The sequence below is a fragment of the Ranitomeya imitator genome, chromosome 3 (genome assembly GCF_032444005.1).
Source record: "Ranitomeya imitator isolate aRanImi1 chromosome 3, aRanImi1.pri, whole genome shotgun sequence".
NCBI classification, from domain to species: domain Eukaryota; kingdom Metazoa; phylum Chordata; class Amphibia; order Anura; family Dendrobatidae; genus Ranitomeya; species Ranitomeya imitator.
Window position 1 is genome coordinate 427,831,495 of NC_091284.1, and position 11,450 is coordinate 427,842,944.

Consider the following 11,450-nt stretch of genomic DNA (forward strand, 5'->3'; position numbering starts at 1 on the left):
TTGAGAAGTCCCCAAATTTCCCCCAGTTCATAAATATCAGCATCACTGCTCACCGTCTCGTCACTAGCCAGGACACACAAGGGGAACTTATCCACCTGACTTCGATGGGATTTCCTCAGGTGTGAGCTGGCTCCCATCGGAGACTTGGTATTATTATTATTATTATTTATTGTTATAGCGCCATTTATTCCATGGCGCTTTACATGTGAGGAGGGGTATACATAATGAAAACAAGTACAATAATCTTAAACAATACAAGTCATAACTGGTACAGGAGGAATGAGGACCCTGCCCGCGAGGGCTCACAATCTATCCCCGCTTTCCCCCATAAGTCCCTGAACAGGCTAAAGTCCTGCCCTATTATTACTGGGTGTAGCAAGTCCTTAACCACACCGACCTCATGGGACTCAGCCCGTTTTCTTATATATACACTCTAGCAATGGGTAGTCCTTGGCATCCCTGTGGATACGGAAAACAGCCACGGGTTTCCCTGAGATCAACTGGTGGGGGAGTGTGGCCCTTATCAAGGTCACGAAACTCCCTGAGTAATAGTCCTGACACCAGCATCTCAATTATGGTGATGTGACATGACACGCAGCCTCTCTCCAGGCTGATAATCCACAATGCAAATGGGATAAGCATAGTACAAGCAACGCCTAGGCAGCAATCCATCTCCTCACAAGACAAAAGACAACAGGTGGCTACATATTCTGGACTGTGACATCTCCAGCTGAGCAAATCTTTACCAACGGCCCTTGGCAACCCCTTGGGATCTAGGACTTCCCCCAGTGGTGGATCTATTACCCCTATTTTGGAACTCGGGCTTCCGCTGGGTACCCAAGTGTGTAGATGCACCAACCCCCGACTTCCTTAGGGATCTCTCGACCACCTGGTCCCTCTCTACCAGGCTCATCAGGTCATCTGCATTCCGAGGGTCTTCCTGGGCAACCTGCACCGGCCTGGTGAGGGGTTGAATAAATCGGTCCAACCTACTCGACCATCTGGGCTGCAGTGGAGGACTCCGACTGCAACCACTTCGGTACCAGATGCAGGTCAAACATCTAAGAGCGAGGGGGTTTGTCACCTTAATATGCCCAGTGATTAACCCTTTGGACTGACAGTTACCCTGGAGCGTGCCAATATCTCTGTTCTTAATTTGGCATATTCCTGTACATCCTGTAAGGCCAAGTCATAATAAGCCTTCTGGGGTTTGCCAGCACTTCCGCCCAATGCTCAGGGGAGCAGCTTCTCGCACTCTGCAACCAGCTTGAACACAGTCAAAAATGTTTCTACATCACCACCTGGCATCATATTCTGCATTGCTCATCTTACTGCCTTTCGGACGTATGTGTCGTGACTTGCACCTGGTCTTGTGGAATAGGCTTCCGGTCTCCCACAAACCACCTAGACAAGCAACTCAATCTGCTGCTCTTGTCACAGCTGGTCCTGTTGGTGCTTCTGTTGCTGTTGAAGTTGCTGCTGATGCATCTGCTGGATAAGCAGCTTACTCATCAGCTGATGTGCCAGCTGTTGCTGTGCTTTCACCAGATGCTTAATTAGGTCCTCCATACTGCCTTACTTTGTCTCCTGGCTTGTGGCTACCTTCACCCAAGACATGCACTTGGTCCATCGCTGCTACTTGTGTTCCCGGAATGTTGCCCACATTCAAAACACCACCTGTGATAGTTCAGCTCACTCAGTGATACATGGTGGTAGAAAATAGGAACACAGTCTCTTTAAATCTTCTGTCGGTTTATTGGAAAGATAGCATAAACCAAAATGAAGGGAAAATAAACAAAGCGCTTCGGGCAAAACAGGAAGACCTAATTCTGCAAGATAGTCTGTACATTTGCAGGGAGCTGTCCACTCTGGAGCAACACCGGTTCAGTCTTTCATCCTCAGGACACAAACCAATGGAGATCCTCTCTGCAGCCCTACTGAATAATTTCTGCCTCTGGTGGCCAGCTACTTAAGCCCCAGACCACACCCTGGGGTGGAGATAAGGTGGACATCCTCCCACCCACTCTATGGATGTCCACATAAAACTCAGCCCATTAAACAAATTGGCTTTCAACCTCTCACCACACTTAAGTGTGCTGAAGGAAAATCTCTGGATTTTATATCACTGACACCATTAAGCACAGTGAAACATAACTCCCCTCCAGCACCTTACCATACTTTGTCACAACAGTCATATGATTTAGTTGAAAACTTATCCACCAGCTGTTTTCATCAGTACTACTTACTTTTCAACCCTTACGTTAACCCAGTCACAACTTAATTTATATTAATAAGTAAGGCACCCAGACATATTAGATGAACGTCCGCCAAACCAGCTAATATTGATGGTTTCTACCATCAGAGGCTCTAGCGAACAGTCTGGTGCTCGCTTAGTCATGGCCCTCCAGGCTCTCCATGGCCTTAGGCACAGTGGCTCCACAAACCATGTCCGTGACAATATGCTATGTGCCTTTGCATTTTTTTTGTGTTACTACCTTCATATGCCTCCAGCAAGGTATGCATAACTATAAGATCTCAAGTTGTTTCCCCACTTTTTCTTCATTATGTGGATTCACGATTTCATCTTTTTTTTATGTCTTTTTATTCATATATTTTTTTCAATATAGTGATTTAATAATTTTGTCCTCTTTCATCTCTTATTCATAAGTTTGGTGTATCAAATAGGTTAGGCCCAGAGAGTTTTCCCATATATACAAAAAATGTGACCCTGCATTCTTATACATCCACTATTTCTTGTACCACTGGGTCCCTTCTCCTATGGGCAATAGAAATTTCCACACTCTCGTTGGATCACTAGACAACCCAGTGTTTCCATCCTTTCATATACTGGTACAAGTTGATTTTGGATGAGGGTAGAAAAATAAAAAATTCAACAAAACATTCCTTATTTACCTATTCTTGATTTGCTATTCCTTTATACAATAATTTGTTTTCCTAATAAGGTTGTTAAAAATGGACATATTAGATGAGGCCAAATCTAGAATAAAGTGCCTCTCGAAAGTATTAGGCCCCCTGGAACTTTTCACCTTTTCTCACGCATCATGCTTCAAACATAAAGATGCCAAATGTAAATTTTTGGTGAAGAAACAACAAGTGGAACACAGTTGTGAAGTTGAATGAAATTTATTGGTTGTTTTATATTTTTGTGGAAATTCAAAAACTGAAAAGTGGGGCGTGCAATATTATTCGGCCCCTTTAACTTAATACTTTGTTGCGCCACATTTTGCTGCGATTACAGCTGCAAGTCGCTTGAGGTATGTCTATCAGTTTTGTACATCGAGAGACTGAAATTCTTGCCCATTCTTCCTTGACAAACAGCTCAAGCTCAGTGAGGTTTGATGGAGATCGTTTGTGAACAGCAGTTTTCAGCTCTTTCCACAGATTCTCAATTTCATTGAGGTCTGGACTTTGACTTGGCCATTCTAACACCTGGCTACGTTTATTTGTGAACAGTGGGGATGGTGCGCTCAGGGTGACGAGCTGTGTTGCCCTTACACCAAACATATTGTTTGGCATTGTTGCCAAAAAGTTCGATTTTGGTTTCATCTGACCAGAGCACCTTCTTCCACGTTTGGTGTGTCTCCCAGACGGCTTGTTGCAAACTGTTAATTACACTTTTTATGGATATTTTTGAGAAATGGCTTTCTTCTTGCCACTCTTCCATAAAGGCCAGATTTGTGCAATGTACGACTGATTGTTGTCCTATGGACAGACTGTCCCACCTCAGTTGTAGATCTCTACAGTTCATCCAGAGTGATCATGGGCATCTTGGCTGCATCTCTGATTAGTCTTCTTCTTGCTTGAGATGAAAGTTTAGAGGGACGTCCGGGTCGTGGTAGCTTTGCAGTGGTATGATACTCCTTCCATTTCAATATGATCGCTTGCACAGTGCTCCTTGGGATGTTTAAAGTTTTGGAAATCATTTTGTATCCAAATCCGGCTTTAAACTTCTCCACAACAGTATCACGGACCTGCCTCTTTTGTTCCTTGGTCTTCATGATGCTCTCTGTGCTTCAAACAGAACCCTGGGAATAATAATAATAATAATCTTTATTTATAAAGCGCCAACATATTCCGAAGCGCTTTACAGTTTAACAGTTTCAAACACAAGTCATAAGTAACAACGTTAACAATACAATAATTAAAGCGAAATAAGACGACCCTGCTCGTGAGAGCTTACAATCTACAATGAAGTGGGGGAGATACAAAGCACAGGTGTGTATTTACAATGATGTATTTACAGTGATGGTCCAGCCATCTTCAGGGGGTGGGGGATAGATGGAGATAGTGAATTCGCTACACACACACAAACATAGCATGACTTTGATTAGTGAATGTGATAGGCCGCTCTGAACAAATGTGTTTTGAGCGAGCGCCTAAAACTATGCAAATTGTGGATGGTCCTAATATCGTGGGGTAGAGCATTCCAGAGGATTGGCGCAGCGCGGGAGAAGTCTTGGAGTTGGGAGTGGGAGGTACGGATTAGTGCAGAGGTTAGTCGAAAGTCATTTGCAGAGCGCAGCGGTCGGCTAGGCCGATAGACCGAAATGAGGGAGGAGATGTATGGGGGTGCCGCACTGTGGAGAGCTTTGTGGGTGAGAACAAGTACTTTGAATTGTATCCTGTAATGAATAGGCAGCCAGTATAACGACTGGCGAAGAGCGGTCGCGTCCGAGTAATGACTAGCCAGATAGATGACCCTGGCTGCTGCATTAAGGATGGACTGGAGAGGGGAAAGTCGAGTGAGGGGGAGGCCAATTAATAGAGCATTACAGTGGTTCAGGCGGGAGTGGATCAGGGCGACAGTGAGGGTTTTAGTTGTTTCCATGGTGAAAAAAGGGCGGATACTAGAGATGTTCTTTAGGTGTAAGCGGCACGAGCGGGCAAGAGATTGTATATGGGAGGTGAAGGAGAGATCGCAGTCAAACATAACACCCAGACAGCGCGCCTGCTGTCAGGGTGTTATTATGGTGCCACCCACGGAGAGGTTAGTGTCAGATTTAGGAAGGTTAGTAGATGGCGGGAGCAGAAGAAGTTGTTTTGCAGAGGTTGAGTTTCAGATAGAGAGCAGACATGATGTTGGAGACTGCAGAGTAAGGTCAGGGGAGGATGTGTATAGCTGTGTGTCATCGGCATAAAGATGGTACTGAAAGCCAAATCTGCTCATGGTCTGTCCAATTGGGGCTGTGTAGAGAGAAGAGAAGGGGGCCAAGGACTGAGCCCTGAGGTACCCCGACAGTGAGAGGAAGAGGAGAGGAAGTGGAGCCTGAGAACAGAACACTGAAGGAGCGGTCAGAAAGGTAGAAAGAGAACCAGGAGAGAGCAGTGTCCTTAATGCCTAGTGACTGGAGCCTAGAGAGTAGGAGAGGGTGGTCAACTGTGTCAAAAGCTGCAGAAAGGTCGAGAAGAATGAGCAGAGAGTGGTCACCGTTACGTTTTGCTGTCAGAAGGTCATTGGTCACTTTGATGAGTGCAGTTTCTGTCGAATGTAGGGGGCAGAAACCGGACTGTGAAGGGTCTAGGAGGGAGTGAGTGGAGAGGTAACGGGTAAGGCGGGAGTATATCAGGCGCTCCAAGAGTTTAGAGATGAAGGGGAGATTGGAGACTGGTCTGTAGTTGTTTGTGCAGGATTGGTCGATGGTGGGTTTCTTTAGTAATGGAGTAACGATAGACTGTTTGAAGGAGGAGGGGAAAATGCCAGAGAGGGAGAGATTAAAGATTGTAGTTAGGTGAGTTGTGACGACTGGAGAGAGAGACTGGAGATGTGAGGGAATAGGGTCGGTGGTGCATGTAGTCGAACGAGAAGAGGAGCCTGGAGACTTCTTCTGTGATGGGATCGAATGTGGAGAGTGAGCCAGGGGAAAAGCAGGGAGGGATGGGAGTCACTGAACTTGGTGTCTGGGAGCGGATTTCCTGACGGAAATTTTCTATTTTCTCTATAAAGTGGGAGGCCAGGTCATCCGCACAAATGTCTGTGATAGGGGCTTGTGCTTTTGGCCTGAGGAGGGAGTGAAAGGTGTCAAAAAGTTTCTTGGGGTTGTTGGATAGTAAGATCAGGGTGGTGAAGTAGGTCTGTTTGGCGAGGTGAAGGGCAGAATTATAGGTCCTTAACATAAATTTGAAGTGTATGAAGTCTTCTGGTGTGCGTGTTTTTCTCCATAAGCGTTCAGCACACCTAGAGCATTACTGGAGAAATCGGGTTTGCGATGAGAGCCAGGGCTGTTTCACTCTGTGTTTGGAGGTTCTGAGGGTGAGGGGAGCTACTTGGTCAAGGGTGCTTCTAAGAGTGTCATTGAAGTGATGTACAGCCAGATCAGGACAGGAAAAAGAAGAGATTGGGAACAATAATGTGTGTAGGGAGTCTGAAAGTGTATGAGGGTTAATGGCTTGTAGATTTCTGACTGAATGGTAGGTAGGAGGGTGCTGGGGTGAGTGAGGAATTGTGAGTGTGAAGGATAGAATGTTGTGGTCAGAAAGGGGAAGCGGTGAGTTATCTAGGTAGGAGATTGAACAGAGCCGGACAAAGACCAGGTCCAGGGTGTTACCATCTTTGTGTGTTTCAGAGGTTGAGAGCTGTGAGAGGCCTAGAAAAGTGGTTAGTGATAGAAGCTGGGATGCAGATGTGGAAGTGTGGCTGTTAGTGGGGATGTTTAAGTCTCCCAGGATAAGGGTTGGTAGTTCTGAGGACATGAAGTGCGGCAGCCAGGCAGAGAAATGGTCCAGGAAGTGGGTGGGTGAGCCTGGGGGCCGGTATATGACCACTACTCTGAGGGAGAGGGGACGAAAGAGCCTGATGGTGTGGACCTCAAAAGAAGGGAATGAGAGTGATGGAACTGGGGAGGAATGACCTGGAAAGTGCATTGTGGGGAAAGGAGTATGCCGACTCCACCACTAGGTCTGTTTGTGGGTCTCGGGGAATGGGAGAATTGTAAGCCACCATGGGAAATGGCAGCAGGAGAGACAGTGTCAGAATCCTGAATCCAGGTTTCCGTGAGCGCCAGCAGATTGAGAGTTTTTCAGAAAGTAATTGTGTAGGAAAGGAAGCTTGTTGCATACAGACCGTGGATTCCAAAGGGTACAATTAAAAGGAGATGAAGGAGTGCGATTAATATTAGTAAGATTATTAAGGTTTCGATGTTAGGTAGGGTAGAGGTTGAGGTTGGTGGATGGTGGACCGGGGTTGGGGGAGATGTCCCCTGAAATCAGTAGGAGCAGGAAGATAAAGAGCAAGTAGTTTTTGGAATTGTATGAAGTTTTTTTGTGCAGTGTTTGGGCAAGATGGACTGAGGATTTTCAAGAAGGTGAGAAGTGCATGGGAGCTGTACATGGGAGAGGGAAGGAGTGAGGAGCTGATGTATATGAGTCGTGATGGAGGGGGGATTGGGCGGTGTAAGTGGATTGCAAGGGAACATAAGATAGGAATTAAGCACATGGATAGAAGGGAGTGCAGAGTGTGGGTTACCTGACTCCTGCCCTAACTGCCATGGAATAACTGCTGTATCACGACACTTATCTTCGTGACACTTTGCTTCTGGGACGCGTGCACCCCCACATGCGTGCACCCCTAAGGATGGTTCTAAATTTATAGTCCAGACTGCTGGGTCAGATGACATGGATTGTGGGAACTTGGTTGAGGATAATTTGGCAGCTGGGGCCAGCACAACAGGGGCTTTTTTTTTTCGATGATCAAAGACATTCAGCCTGGTAACATCTACTTTAACACCTTCCTTCCACCAGATAAGATCTACACTGATCCCAGTCATGGATATGCAACAGTGAGTTTTAAGTACAATGCACCAAATAAATTATACCGATGAATTAGCAAACACATTAAATTATGTTTCTAGATGGTAAAGCAGCAGATGACACAGCAGACAGCAAGCATGGGAAGTTATACCATAAGAGTATTGCAGCAGATGAGACAGCAAGCAGAGGTGGGAAGTTATACCATAAGAGTCTATTCCAGCAGATGAGACAGCAAACAGAGGTGGGAAGTTATACCATAAGAGTCTATTGTAGCAGATGAGACAGCAAGCAGAGGTGGGAAGTTTTACCATAAGAGTCTATTGCAGCAGATGAGACAGCAAACAGAGGTGGAAAGTTATACCATAAGAGTCTATTGCAGCAGATGAGACAGCAAGCAGAGGTGGGAAGTTATACCTGTGTGAAGAGAGAAGATGGATGTTAGTTCTTTGCCATGGAATAACTGCTGTATCACGACGCTAATCTTCGTGATGCTTTGCTTCTGGGGCGCCTGCACCCCCATTATCACAGAGCAGGTGCATTTATCCAGAGACTTGATTACACACAGGTGAATTATATTTATCATCATTAGGCATTTAGGACAACATTGGATCATTGGAACTTCTGGAGTGAGTTTGCGGCACTGAAAGTAAAGGGGCCAAATAATATTGCACGCCCCACTTTTCAGCTTTTGAATTTCAACAAAAATTTAAACTAACCAATAAATTTCGTTCAACTTCACAATTGTGTTCCACTTGTTGCTGATTCTTCTCAAAAAAATTACATTTGGTATCTTTATGTTTGAAGCATGATATGTGAGAAAAGGTTGAGAAGTTCAAGGGGGCCGAATACTTTCGCAAGGCACTGTATTTTAGTGGCTAAGGCGATCCCTTTTTATATAAGGTGGACAAACCTATGGAACAGGAAGACAGGTCCAGAAGGACCTCTGTTAAATTCTCCAGTTTTTTAGAGTGTTCTGAAGGTGATGACTACCCAGCTTTTAAGCGTTGCTGGAAATGCTATCTGGAATATTTGGCATTATCATATAGTACAAAAATTGAAAGGAACGGATGGCACTCACGGGTTAAAAAACGTCTGTATTCCAATAGTTTAAAACATCGGCGTCGGGAGGATGGGAGGAGGGGAATGGATGACGGCCGTTTCGCACTGCACTGGTCACACCTCGGCACCCCGGCTCAGGGAGCACTTACTGCTGTATACATGCTTGCAGCATCAGTTCATGCAATTACCTGTGCACTGAGTGGGCTTCCCCGCTGTGCGGATTAACACTTTGTTGGAATTATCATATAGTACCACTGAATCCTAGACAGGGATAAAGGTGAGATCAAGCGCAAAATCAACACATGTAAAAAATAAATAATGTTTTCTCTTTGGATATAGACGTCATCATAAGAAAATAATTTTGCTCTCAATTGCCTTAAACTTCATTGTTGAAAATCTGTGATATTCCAAGACAATTTAGTGACCACTAGGCTTGAGCGAAACGGATCAGAGAAATTCAAAAGTCGCCGACTTTTGGCAAAATCGGGTTTCATGAAACCCGACCCGATCCTAGTGTGGGATCGGCCATGCGGTCGGCGATCTTCGCGCCAAAGTCGCGTTTCGTATGACGCGTTTGGCGCCATTTTTTCAGCCAATGAAGGAGGTTGGGCAGAGTGATGACATAGGTCTTAGTGGCGTGCACGCCTATCGCCATCTTCTCGCTTGTGCGCTGTAGCGATTTGCAACGTGTAACACCAGCTTTTCTGTTCAGGGACGGAGAGAGAGAGAGAGAGAGAGTCGATCCCCGACTTTTCGCGATAATCGGCCGATTTCACTCGACTCGACTTTTGCGAAACCTGACTCGACCCTAAAAAAGTAAAAGTCGCTCAACCCTAGTGACCACTAAAAATTAGAGGCTAAAAATAAGTAAATTACAATAGTAAAAATTAAAAATTTCTGGTTTACAGGAGTTCTCAAAAAAGTGATAAAATGGCAACGTAATTCAAACGGCAGCCAGTCCTAATCATGTCAGGACGGGTTGCAGTCTGAAAAAACACAGCTCCCAATACCTGTGTCGCAATTGACAGAGGAATTGTATCGTAAGCATGTATACCAGAGCTGCCTGAGAAGGGCTATGACAGGAGAAGATATAAAGCTTAGCTGGCTGCACAGAGGACTGAGGATATGTGCACACGTTCAGGTTTTTTTGCATTTTTTTCACGATAAAAATGCGATAAAAACGCATTAGAAAACGCCTACATATGCATCCTATCATTTAGAATGCATTCTGCAATTTTTGTGCACATGATGCGTTTTTTTCCGCAAAAAAAAAATGCATTGCGGTAAAAAAAGCAACATGTTCATTAATTTTGCAGATTTTCTGCATTTTTCCCACTATTCTATGCATTTAGAAAAAACGCAAGAAAAAACGCATAAAAAACGCGCATAAAAAGCATCAAAACCGCGGAAAAAAACGCATTCGGATTTCTGGCAGAAATGTCAGGTTTTTGTCAGGAAAATTTCTGCCAGAAATCCTGACGTGTGCACATACCCTAAGGCTGGTGAAAAAAAAATCCTTTGAGCTCAGCCAGCAGAGATTTATTTCTTCTTCTGTCACAACCCCTTCTCCAGCAACTCACTGGTTTGTGTGCTTATGATAAAACTCCTCTGTTTTTGTATTTTTGGTCCTTTTAACAAAAAAATTAGAAGAGGTTTAATAAAAAAAATTAGATGTAATAAATTTAGCATAAAATGATTGTAAAATGTGTATTGTATTGAGCATCTAAACACAATTACAAATATTACTAGATATTTATTTACATACTAGATGGTGGCCCGATTGTAACGCATCGGGTATTCTAGAATATGTATGTATGTACATCGCGCTTAGCACAGCCACGTGGTATATAGCACAGCCACGTAGTATATAACACATACAGCCACGTAGCATATAGCACAGCCACGTAGCATATAGCACAGCCACGTAGCATATAGCACAGCCACGTAGTATATAGCACAGCCACAAAGTATATAGCACAGCCACGTAGTATATAGCAGCCACATAGTATATAGCAGCCACATAGTATATAGCACAGCCCACGTAACAGACAGCCACGTAGTATATAGCATAGCCATGTAGTATATAGCACAGCCCACATAATATATAGCACAGCCCACGCAGTATATAACACAGGCCTTGTAGTATATAACAGCCTACGCAGTATATAACACTGCCCACGCAGTATATAACACAGCCCACGCAGTATATAACACAGCCCACACAGTATATTACACAGTCCACGCAGTATATAGCACAGCCCACGTAACAGAGCCACGTAGTATATAGCACAGCCATGTAGTATATAGCAGCCACGTAGTATATAACAGCCCACGTTATAGCACAGCCCACGCAATATATAACACAGCCCACGCAGTATATAACACAGCCCATGCAGTATATAACACAGCCCACGTAGTATATAGCAGTGTGGGCACCATATCCCTGTTAAAAAAAAAAATTAAAATAAAAAATCGTTATAGACTCACCCTCCGGCGTCCAGCGAAGCTGTGCCGATGCGCCCGATGCTGCCGCCAGCTTCCGTTCCCAGTGATGCATTGCGGAATTACCCAGATGACTTAGCGGTCTCTGGATAATTTTGCAATGCATCACTGGGAACGGAAGC